Here is an 11,559-nt window from a genome sequence, read left to right on the forward strand (position 1 = left end):
AGGTTTCTAGTGGATTTATGTTTCTCTTTATCTCTCTAGCTGACGGTATCATCACTTTTTCTGTTTAACTTCACAAAATGGACGGAGGAGATGATCTGTCACCGGCACTACACTTGCAGGCTGGCAGTGGGAAGAACAGCGACAGTGCTTCCACTGGACTGTAAGAGGTAACAGAAACACTTCTTTACAAAAGCTGAATGCTAAAGCTGGATAAAATAAACAGCAAAAAACACAGCAAATAAAAAGTTCATTTATCCTATCCAGCCTCACATCCCAACACTAAAACAACCCAGGTTCTTGTAGCTCCCCAAGTATGCTTCAGTCTCTTCCATCACTGTGTGATAATGTCTTCCTGCAGCTGTTGCCTGAAAACCTCCTACCTGCCCTTCAAGTCTGAGCTCAAACACTACCACCTCCTTGGAAAGCTTCCCTCACTCTGCCACATGGGTGCTCCTTTTCTCACTGCTCCTTCATTAAGCAGCTGTGCCCCACTGCAACTCCTTCATACCCGTGAGTGCAGCTCTGTAGTCACCTGCCTGCTTTCTGAGGGAGCACCAGGTCTTTCTATCTCCCCACATGCTGGTACACAACACGTACCTCACAGGTAATTCACAGAGTGAAAGAACCCTCTAGGTCTCAACACGAAGGGGAAACCCACCCACCCAAGTCTCTCCTTTCAATCTCACCTAGTTTAGAACTTCTTTATCTATCTCCTAGATTTAAATTAGTCTCTTCATTGGTTTTCCCATTCCTGGTCTCTCTTCCCTTGAATCCATTCCATATTCAGTACTGTCACTGTAATCTTATTGAAGTACAACTCTAATTAAATGTACCAGGTTGAGCAGTTGATGATGCAGAGAATGAAAAGCTGAAAAACACCTATTCTCTGAGCTTAATGGGCTCAAATCTAATAGGGCAAGAGACAGAGAAGTAAATAATTAACATATAATTTATCAGGTACTACAGAGATACACTCAACTTACACTTATCCCTCTGCCTGGCACGTCCTTCACCTTTAAAGGTTCAATTCATATTCCACTTCATGTGGGAAGCTTTCCTAATCTTTCCAGCCGGACACAATCTCTCCTTCCTCTGCTCCCACAGTGCCCTGTTATTCGTTTATCACTTTCTGTTTGACTTACAGTTATTTGTACCCATACAGTATGCCTCTTACTGAATTAAACCTTTCTAAGTGGAAAGGCAATACATCTTATTTGTCTCTATTTTGCCATGGTACCTAACATGATGAAATAGCTGATAAACGTTGAATTCTGATGATAAACCTCACTAAAACATTATCAGTCTGTGATTCCTTTAGGATTTGCCAGTATTAAGAATATCAATGGGCAAAAGAAATACAATTCAGCACTAAAATTTTTCCACTCTAGCCACAAAAATAGAAAAAGTCTATTCTGTTTGGCGAGATAATAGTTGACATATGGAGAATATCCTCAACCAGATCTGAAAGATGTGTCCAAATGAAATTGATCTCTATCGTAAAAACACAACAAAGGGCAGCTCCCTAGTAGTACATACCAGGCAATCAGCCTCTGCTGACAAATACAGAAAAGTCACAAAGGGCAAATGGGGTGTGGTGTTTCCATTATGGGGCAAGTCAGAGGACAAACACTTAACTAAGTAAAAATGCCCACAGCTAGTAAAAATCAAATTTAATAAAACAAGATACTGGTACAAGATAATATTTCAAAAATGGATCATTAAATACGCTCTCTGATCTCTCAAATAATACAACTTTCCAGAAGTGAATACTTGCAGCTTATCCATTAGTTAAAGTTCACAACCAATTTCCTACAACAGTGTTACTATATGATACCTCATCCAGGCTCTTTAATTTCCCTTTTTGTATCTGTCCTCCCTCCACCCCATTTTTTCATCATAATTGTTTTAATTATAATGCAAGCAGGTAAGTGCAGGATGAGGTAGACAGAAACTTAACTAAGAATTGAGGACTTTCACATTTCATGATTAAACATACAGAAGTAAAATTCCAGCTTCACAATTTTGACAATAATGAAAAAAAAAAAAAGCTCAAGGCTCAAAACTATAACACCTTTTAAGAAAACACTGTGCCATAATGACATTTATCTGCTCCTAACTGGCTTGAATAAAGTCAGAACATTTGATTATATTGTTTATTTCAGCATATATACTGCTGAGGGCAAGAACCATGTCTCATCAAATAACTTTGTAGAGTCCAGATCTAATTTTGTATACTCTGCCTGTAGTCACTTTTAATCTACGAGGAAGACCAATGAGTTAAAGTGTAATGGTCTTATCCTCACTGCCTACACAACATGATTGCTATGAAGATTAAGAAAATGTGTAAAAATGCTTCATAAAACTATAAAGCACAATACAAACATAAGGTGTTACTACTATTATTCTTAAGCTCTAAGAGCAAATCCCTCTCTATAGGAAATCTGAATATAGCTGAATTACGACTGTATACTTTTCCCAAGAGAATTTGACATGCAAAATTGTAAAAAAAAATCTCCTAAAGGGGAAATTACCAAAAAAGCAGGAGAGAAGAAGGAAGGAAAAAAACTAGAACTAGAAGAGGGAGGTAAATTAAAGAACAGAGGACAAGTTTTTGTAAGAACAGTAAAGCAATATAACAGAAAGCAAAGCTGGGTTTTAGGTATCAATTTCTAACTCTACCACTTACTATCTACCTGTGTGACCCTGGCAAGTCAATTTACCTCTCCAAATTCCTCATTTGTTAAGTAGAGAAAATAACTCACAGGGTTACTCATGTAAATGGTTACTGTTGATAAAATTATTAAACCTTTACCCTGATGTTCAGGAAGAGAAAAGGAGCAAAGAATATATAAGATGAGAAGACAATATATAGAGAACTAAATCTACATATTAGCATTGGGAAACAAAGTTTGACAAATACAGATGACACGAAATATAGTCATATTAAACGTACAAATTACTTAGTGTGTCTCCAGGACTGCTGAGGAATCTAGAGAACTGTAGTCCCAATCTCCAAGTCATAAAAGCAGAATAGCAACGAGAGAACCAGACCAAACAAAAGTGCTTATTAATATGTACAGAAGCTACTCTGTCCCCAACTTTCAATTTTCTAAACTTTCATAGACAAAATGAAAGCGAGGCTCCATAGTAAAGGCACAGCAACTCTGCATGCCAAAAATAGATGGCATTAGCAATTATGCATAGTCACTTTAGTTTCTGCCATCTTGTTCTTTATTCTGGGGAAGTGTGTTGTATTTGTGGTTGTTTTGAGGTGTTAAACATTCCTAAACCCATCCTATACAGGAATTGCAAAAGTAGTAAAAGTATTCCAAGAATTAGGAAAAAGAGGGAAAAAATCTCCTTCTGAATCAGATGTAGAGATAGCAAATAACTGAAAAAAAGGTAAGAAAACAATGGATGCCGCCTGTGCATATAGGATCAGGACTTATATATTACAATATGTGAAAAGTCTATACCTGTGGAATCGGAGAATGAGCAAAAGACGAGGAGAACAGGAAGGCTTCTGTACAATATGTGGCCAGAGAATCAAAATTAATTCGGGTTGTCAACTGCTCTAGGGTTAATTCTGGGGAAGGCAAGGAGCTTGTTCAAGAATTTAAAAGCTAAGCATAACATAAGTGCTATTGTCACAAGCTACAGACAACTGCCAAAGCTTGAGGCCTGTTCAAATTTATACAACATTAATGTCAGGTTGTATATGAATGAATAGTCAGGTCACCCTACAACCTGTAAGTGCTATGATCTTCCCTAAGATCTTACAGACATCACCTAAGAGGGAGTCTACCTGTCTCAGTGGATTTTCAATGTAACCAAAACTATATTGTAAGGAAAGATGCCCGAAAGATTTCTATCAGCAAGGGAGTCAGAGTATGCCTGGCTTCCCTTTGATGGACCAACTCACACTCCTTTTTACTAAGAACAACCTTTGAAAACTAAACCTGTACTTAGAGGAACCTCTAAATTTTTTTTATAAGTCAAGCAAAGTTGACTTAAGCATTTCCATGAAATCCTGAAGATATTGTCAGTCAGGGGATAGTAAATGGATATGGTATACCATCACTATTTCAGGTCCATTAAAAAAAAAAAAAGTTTGTTTTTTGTTTGTTTTGCCATCTTTGTCTTATTTTTAAAATATAAATATATGGGCTTTAAATCCTGGCTTTCGTTCTGCCACTTTTCCCATTAGGTTTTAAGCTTATCAACCATAAATTATCCTACTATGTGGGTTTTCTAGAACCTACCGCACTATGTCAAAAAGAAAATACTTATTACATTTGTTCACACAGACTGAGCTTCTGGAGCTGTAGTTAGATGAGTATTAAATGAGTATGGACAATCAGGGGCTCTGACAAAGGAGCTGAAGTGTCTAGGATAAGCAGTACCCCTACCACTGCTCATCCCTGTACTCCCTGCCTAGATATACATTTTTTCTAACCTTTAAATCCAACTGACTTTACTGTGCTTCCAATTCTTAGATAACCAATAACAAATGTGTGATATTCCTGAAACTTCATAAATAAAATTAGGCCATTCTTTCAACAAGCGTTTATTGAATAGGCCTATACCAGGCACAGTGCATTCCTATAGCACTTTTTATTTCATAATCCCAAAGAACTTTCAAAGGTGCCCCAATATAAAGTACTAGTGACTGACTTCTCTCATTTTATATATGTACAACACTCTATTCAAAACCCTGTTTCAGCCACTATAAGCATAGCTATTTTTGGAAATAAAAACTAGAACAGCTGAGACCAACATTCGATCATAAACTAAATTTCAACTTCCTAATTCGATCCAAAAAATACCCAGTGCCAAGTGATTTAAAAAACTACAGAACAAAATATACAATGAATCAAACATTCCACAGGCAAAGGAGTTAATATAGTTAACTTCTCACTTCTAAATTCTTATGGGTACTTACAGGTAATAAGTCCAAGTTATCAAAAGTTTCACTCAATGGTTACATTTAATTTGCTCCAAGAGCAACTTCCAAAAATGGATTAAAATATCTAACATGCCAAAAATAACTCATTTATCTGGGTTTTCATTATTTTGGAGCTCTTTCTAGAACACTGATCCCAAACTTTAGATGTCAGAGGAATGTATTTTCCCAAATCAATTCTTCGAAACTACAGACCTGAGAAAGACAATCATTAATGGGAGAGAAAAAAAGGATAGTGGTTAAGTACAGCAATACAGGTACCAGCCAGAATACCTGGGTTGCAATCCTAGTTCTACCACTTACTAGCTATCTAACCTTGGTACCTCACTTACTACATCTGCAAAATGGGAATAATAAAAATACCTACCCAGGTAGGAGTTGTAAGGATTAAAGCCAGGTAAATAAATAGTATATGTGAAGGTTTTAGCAGCAAGCAGCATTATTTAAAGTGTTTGTTTATTATCATTAGCATATGACTATATCACCCAAATCATCTACAACAACTGCCTTTCTTACTCACAGCCTTCCTTAATTGGTCTTGTAGGATTTACTCCCTCCCTCCTTGGCTTCCTTATAAAATGTATTTTGTATCATAGTTATTAGAGTGGGTACATTTCCCACCCTTTAGATTATACCTCCTTGAGGAGAGAGACCACAGCTCATCTGAATGTACGGGGCAGCAAACATTGTTCATTGCTGCCTTTCATATCTCTCCCTTTAAAGGTTCTGAACAATAATACCCGGTCAATTAGCAAACCTTTACCTGGAGATAGAGGGCTTATGTAACCAGTGCACTTAAGCATTGGTCATACCTTGCTAAATATTCTCTTAAGATTTAAAAATTTTAGGGGGAGAGGAGAGGAAGAAAGGATTCACAAAGTATTTTTTAATTACTGCCCAAAGATATCTTTTTAATTTTTAACAAAAGTTCTTATGTCTTCTTGCTTTAATTATCTCATTCAAAATGCCCATGGTGCTCTTAATATAAAAGTGCAGTAGTATAATTTCTGCATATGTCAAGTCTAACGTAATCATAACTTGCCCATCTGTTGATTTTAATGTAAACCTAGGGATGCTAGATGACAATATGCTTGCTTGGTTCACCCTACACTATTTATGTAAAATAAAATCATTTTTACACGGAGATGCAAATCTTTCTGGCTTTGATTTGTGCCCTCTTTTTCCTCTTAAAAAAGTGCCATCAAAAAAAAAAAAAAAAAGCCTCCAACTTATACCAGATCACAGGGAAAGAACTTTCTGAAGTGTGTTATCCTACTTTTCTGAAAAGAAACAGTTCAACTGAGTCCACTGCTTTGTATCAATTTTTCTTTTGTTCTTATAGCATCGTACCTTTTGAAATTAATTTTTCAGCATAAAAACTGCCAAGGACACCTATGTATTTGCACAAATAATCTTAGTTTCTATTCTTTGACTTATTTTAAAACAAACACAGAAACGAAAGAAGAATTGCACATTTAATGTGGTTTAAGTCTAATTTTTTCATTCCCACGTGGCTGGGCCTTTCAAGGGAGTACAAAAACTACACCCAACTTTGCTTCTAATTCTAAATACATGCCACCCAAATGGGAAACATTATCAACCCTCTTAACAGGAGACACAAATCTAAGCGAGGTCAAAACAAAATGTTAACCATTGTACTACCTCTTTTGAGATCAGGATTTTACAGGTAAAAGTACTTTGATAAACCTATGCGATAAACAAACATCATAATTTAACATCATATTTTGGACTAACTTCTCTCCCCCAAATAGTCACATGAATGGCTAATTCACACACAATACCTCTCAGCCACTGGGGAGAGTATAATAAACTTAATTGTTTTATATATCTGAGGCATAAAGAGAAAGCCAATCAAATTCAAAGAGGTTTCTAATATCTTATACACGTATATGACTGAGACAAAGGACTTTCAGAAATCTGCACTGGGTAAATAAAATTGGGCTTAAGAACAACAGACCCTGCCTTAAAATAGGGAAACCTGTCAAATTTAAGCCCCCGCGCCAAAAGAGACAAGGTCGCATTTGTCAATCCCCATCTAACAACTAAGAGACATAACATAAAACACTTAAAGTTGTTTCTTCAGATTTTAGCAGTAATAAAGCTAATACTCAGGACATTTCCAGTAAGTAGCTTCTATCAAAACTTGTCACAAGTTACGTGAAAGAGGCAAGCGCGTTGGTTGTGCATTTTAGCAAGTGGGGGACAGCAGCATCACACTTTAGGACAAGCCACTACTTCCAGCACTACTAGCCCTACCCCCGCCTCTCATTTCTTTTTTAAACCATTCCTCCAAACTTAAGAGCCCGAAAAGCGATCCCACCAAACAAAAGCAGCCATCTGTAAACCGGAGGCCACTGGTTTTGCAAACAAAGTTTGTTCTTTTGCTGTCAACCTGGCAACTTTTTAAAGGTGAACCGTCCCCACTCAATCGGGTATAATCTTTCCTATTCCCATACCAAACAACCACTCATTTGTCCCCGATACTAATAGTGGGAAAAAGGGGGGTGGGAGAAAACGATATTGAAAGGAAAGGTCTACGGTTCCAAGGGCAGGGACAGATTTTGAGCCCGGTTTTGAACACTCCGCGGCTTCTGGGAACTGGGCGGCTTTACTGTGTCTAGCTGAGAAATGTTTAGCAATCTGACGCATCAGTTTTTAGGAATGGTACACAAACAGCCCCCACAATTGAAGAGCCAAGCCTCGAAGCCTCCCTCTCGGTGACACGGGCTGGAGGGCACGGGACTGGGGAGCAGGGGCTGGATAGCAGGAGAGGATCCGTGACATTTGTTATTGTTTATGAAGCCCAGGCAGGGACCCGGAGCGGGGTGCTCGGGGGCCGAGGAGTAAGAGAGGATCGGGGAAGGACAAAGATCCCTCTCCGAGCTCGGGGCTACCTGTCCGGACTCACGGGGCCAGTATCAACCGGGCGACAAGAGGGCCAAGGCCGTCGCCGGAGCTTTCCCGGAGACATTTCCAGCCCCGAAATTAGCCCGGCTTTCTCTGGACACCCAAAGACCCGTAAGCTCTCCTCCTGCCCCTGCCCGCAGAGTTGGGGCTGGTGCGGCGCGCCCGGGCCCCCAGCCGCGGCCGCCGAGCGCCGCATCCGCGCACTCACCTGTCTCCGGTCGCGCCCGCGGCCGGCTCAGCCTCCGCACGGACCGCAGCCGGCCGGGCGCCCGTCCGCTCCCTTCTCCCCGCTCCGCCCTCGCCCCGCCCCCGGGAGGTGGGACCCGCCGCCGCGCCGGAATCTCGGGGCGGCCTCCCTGAACTATCGCGAGCTCTCCCTCCTCGGCTTCCCGGTGGCTGGGCCGACCCGACTTGCCCTGACGTCATACGCACCACAGCCGGAAGTAGCCTTCTGTCGTCAACGGCGACCCCCGGCCCCACCCATCTCCGCCTGGTGAAGTACTGACTAGTCCTGGGACTTGGCTGGACAGTCACCACTTCCCTCTCTTACCAATCTCACTTCACTGCCCTGTTTACTCACAACTGGCTCAGGTCTTTCTTGAGCGTGGCTCAGAGTGGTGTGACATGAGTCACATGTCCTAAATGTCATCAGAGTTTCAATACTTCACAATGCAATGCAAAGAGTATTGGAAATAAAAAGGGGCTCAGAGAATCTCCACGAATCCACACATTTTGCAGATTAGGAAACTGTGGTCAACAAAGATGGATTGCTTAGTAGCTTAGTTATTAGCTGTGGGGACTAGAAGCTACTCAGATTCCTTGACTCTTCCATTAATTATTATTGGACTCTTAGAGACTAGAGGAGAACTAGGATTTGAAAAGGACACACAAAACTTGATGGCATACATGACAAACTTGGTTGGGTTGTCTTGGAAGATCTAAAGTAACTGACAATACTGGGATGCTTCATCAAGATGGAAGAATTATGTGGAAAATCACCTCCCTGTAGAATGACTCAGAAGGGATGGCTTTGGGAAGATGATCCAATTTACAATGGGGGACGAAACTGGTCTTTTGGAAAGCCAAATAAGAGAATACCCCCAATTATTGTTGACAAAATTACCCTCCCTCTGAATATGGGAGGTTTAAGACAATATATGAAGCTGATACTTGTGCTTGCAGAAAATATCATTTAGAAATGCCAACTGTTATCTTCAGGTTTGCCAGGAGTAGGTGACAAGTGCAAAAGACTCAGGAAAGAATCATGACATTACTTCTCTTTTCTTACACTGTGCTTTTTCTTGCATAGCTTGGTAGTGTGAAAAGCACTAGTCTGGTAATTAGTGTATTCTTGGGGAAATCAGCTCCAATGATATGGCCAACTTGAGGCTCAAATGGAAGAGGTTTATAATTATGATCCAACAAGCTTGACAGCTATACACATTCTCTCTGTACTGTACACATACAAATGTACCAATTCAAATGGGTAACACGGGAACAGTTTATGGTTTGTTCTTGTCTTAGTCTGTTTTCTATTACTATAACAATGAATACTACAGATTGGGTAATTTCTGAAGAAAAATGTATTTTTCTCAGTTCTGGAGGCTGGGAAGTCCAAGAGCATGGCGCCAGCATCCAGTGAAGGCCTTCTTGCTGTGTCATTTTATAAGGGAAGGCAGAAAGACAAGAGAGAGCAGGAGGGGCTGGGTTGCCTTTTATAACAACCTGCTCTTGTGATAACTGACCCACTCCTGTGATAGCTATCTTAAATTCATTCATGAGGGCTCCACCCTCTTATTAGGCCCTCTTATTAGTCACCTCTTATTAGGCCCCACCTCCCAACATTGTTGCATTGGGGATTAAGATTCCAACATATGAAGTTTGGGAGACACATTCAAACCATAGCAGTTTTATAGAAAATTTGTTTTCAAATGTGCCATGCTTTTTTCATGGCACTAAGGTAGCATGAACTAGTCTAGAGTATCAGACTAGGTTGATATGGGCCGGGCTAAAGCTTTGACCTCTAGTTTCTAAACTGAGACCGTTTTAAACAAAATCCCCCAGAAGGTTGTTGCAGGTATCTGAACTGAAACAAATTAGAACTATGTACCCTTTTAGAAGTTTGGTGAAGTTTATGGACCCCTTTTCAAAATAGTGTTCTTAAATGTGTAAATAAACTACCCAGGAATACAAAGGAAATTGATTAAATTAATATACAGTCATCAAAATACTAAAAGTGAATTTATAATATAGTTATTATGTGGTAGGCAGCTTCTAAGATGGCTCCCAAAGATCCTCACTTTCTGATATTCCTGCCTTGTGTAATTCCCTCCTCTTGAATGTGGGCTAGACCTAATAGCTTGGCTCTAAAAAAAGAGAATATAGAAAAAGTGATGAGATGTCATTTCCATGATTAAGTTACAAAAAGACTCCGGCTTCCATCTTGCTTGTCCTCTCTTGCTCTCTCACTTGCTCACTCTGATGGAAGCTAGCTGCTATGTTGTGTCCTGCCTTATGGAGAGAAGCCCACATGGCAAGGAACTGCGAGATAGCTTCAGTCAACAGCCACCAAGGAATTAAGGCCCTCAGTCCAACAACCTGTGAGGAGCTGAATCCTGCCAACAACCAAGAGAGAGAGCTGGAAACAGATTCTCTCTCTGTTGAACCTTGAGATGACTGCAGCCCCCCTGATGCCTAAACTATAGCTTTATGAAAACAGACCCCGAGCCAGCAGACCCAGCTAAGATTCCTGGCCCACAGAGACCGTCAGATAATATATATTTGTTGTTCTAAGCCACAAACTTTTGAGGTAATTTCTTACATGCCATGAATATACATATACAAGGGTACTTCAAAAAGTTCATGGAAAGATTTGTATTATCTTTCAAGTCTATTTGTCCGTGAACTTTTTGAAGTACAGTTGTACAGTATTTGCTTCTTTATTAATGGGTTAAATAACAAGATCAAGACCTACAGTAATTTTGCAATAGCGATAGATATAAACAATATCTTGAGATAGCTGCAACGACTTTAATGTGGTAGAATATATGAGTGATTTCTTCTGGGGGCAAAGTCACAGGTATTACTAATATTATTGTGGTTTGCTGCCTACATTCATGATGGAAGAAATGCTGATTTTCAGTTAGGAATTAGTGAAAAATATAGATATGCATATAATATATGTTAAAATATAAGTATACATATTATATATATAGTAAACCCTTGAAAGATACAGAGATTAGGGGGCACTGATCCCCCACGCAATTGAAAATCCTCGTATAACTCAAAAAATTTTTCCAATATATTTATTGAAAAAAATCTGTATATAAAAGAACCCATGCAGTCCAAACCTGTGTTGTTCAAGGATCAACTGTATATGTATTTATTTTCTCATCAAAACTCATAGACCCAGGTTAAGAACCCTTGGTCTACATAATAGATCATTTGTAGACTTCTAAAACTCTCATGACCAACTCTGACAAACATTAGAATTAAAGTTCAGGTTAAAAAACGCAAGTAATAGAAACACACTATGGCCATTGCCAACCTTATTTACCTACACTTGAATATGAATTTTTTATTCCCTTCCTCTACTTATTCCCTCTTCTCTGAGTCTAATGAAGATAGACAAGCTGAAACTGTAGCCCAGAAAGAGGGAGAAAAGTCAT

At 39.5% G+C, this 11,559-nt stretch overlaps 1 protein-coding gene across 4 annotated transcripts in view; it reads right to left on the reverse strand.

Annotated features, from left to right (window-relative positions):
• The window catches only part of STK38L (serine/threonine kinase 38 like), a 69,927-nt gene extending 61,492 nt beyond the window's left edge, over positions 1-8,435 (reverse strand). For 2 of the 4 annotated variants that reach the window (XR_010021344.1, XR_010021342.1), the window contains exon 1: positions 8,324-8,435. The gene's annotated coding sequence lies outside the window, so the exon portion shown is untranslated. Of the gene's footprint in view, positions 1-8,099; positions 8,178-8,323 lie in introns of those variants that run through there. The other 2 variants (XR_010021343.1, XM_063075311.1) reach the window with 2 other exon arrangements.
• Between the last annotated feature and the right edge of the window lie 3,124 nt (positions 8,436-11,559).

The sequence above is a fragment of the Cynocephalus volans genome, chromosome 12 (genome assembly GCF_027409185.1).
Source record: "Cynocephalus volans isolate mCynVol1 chromosome 12, mCynVol1.pri, whole genome shotgun sequence".
NCBI classification, from domain to species: Eukaryota; Metazoa; Chordata; class Mammalia; order Dermoptera; family Cynocephalidae; genus Cynocephalus; species Cynocephalus volans.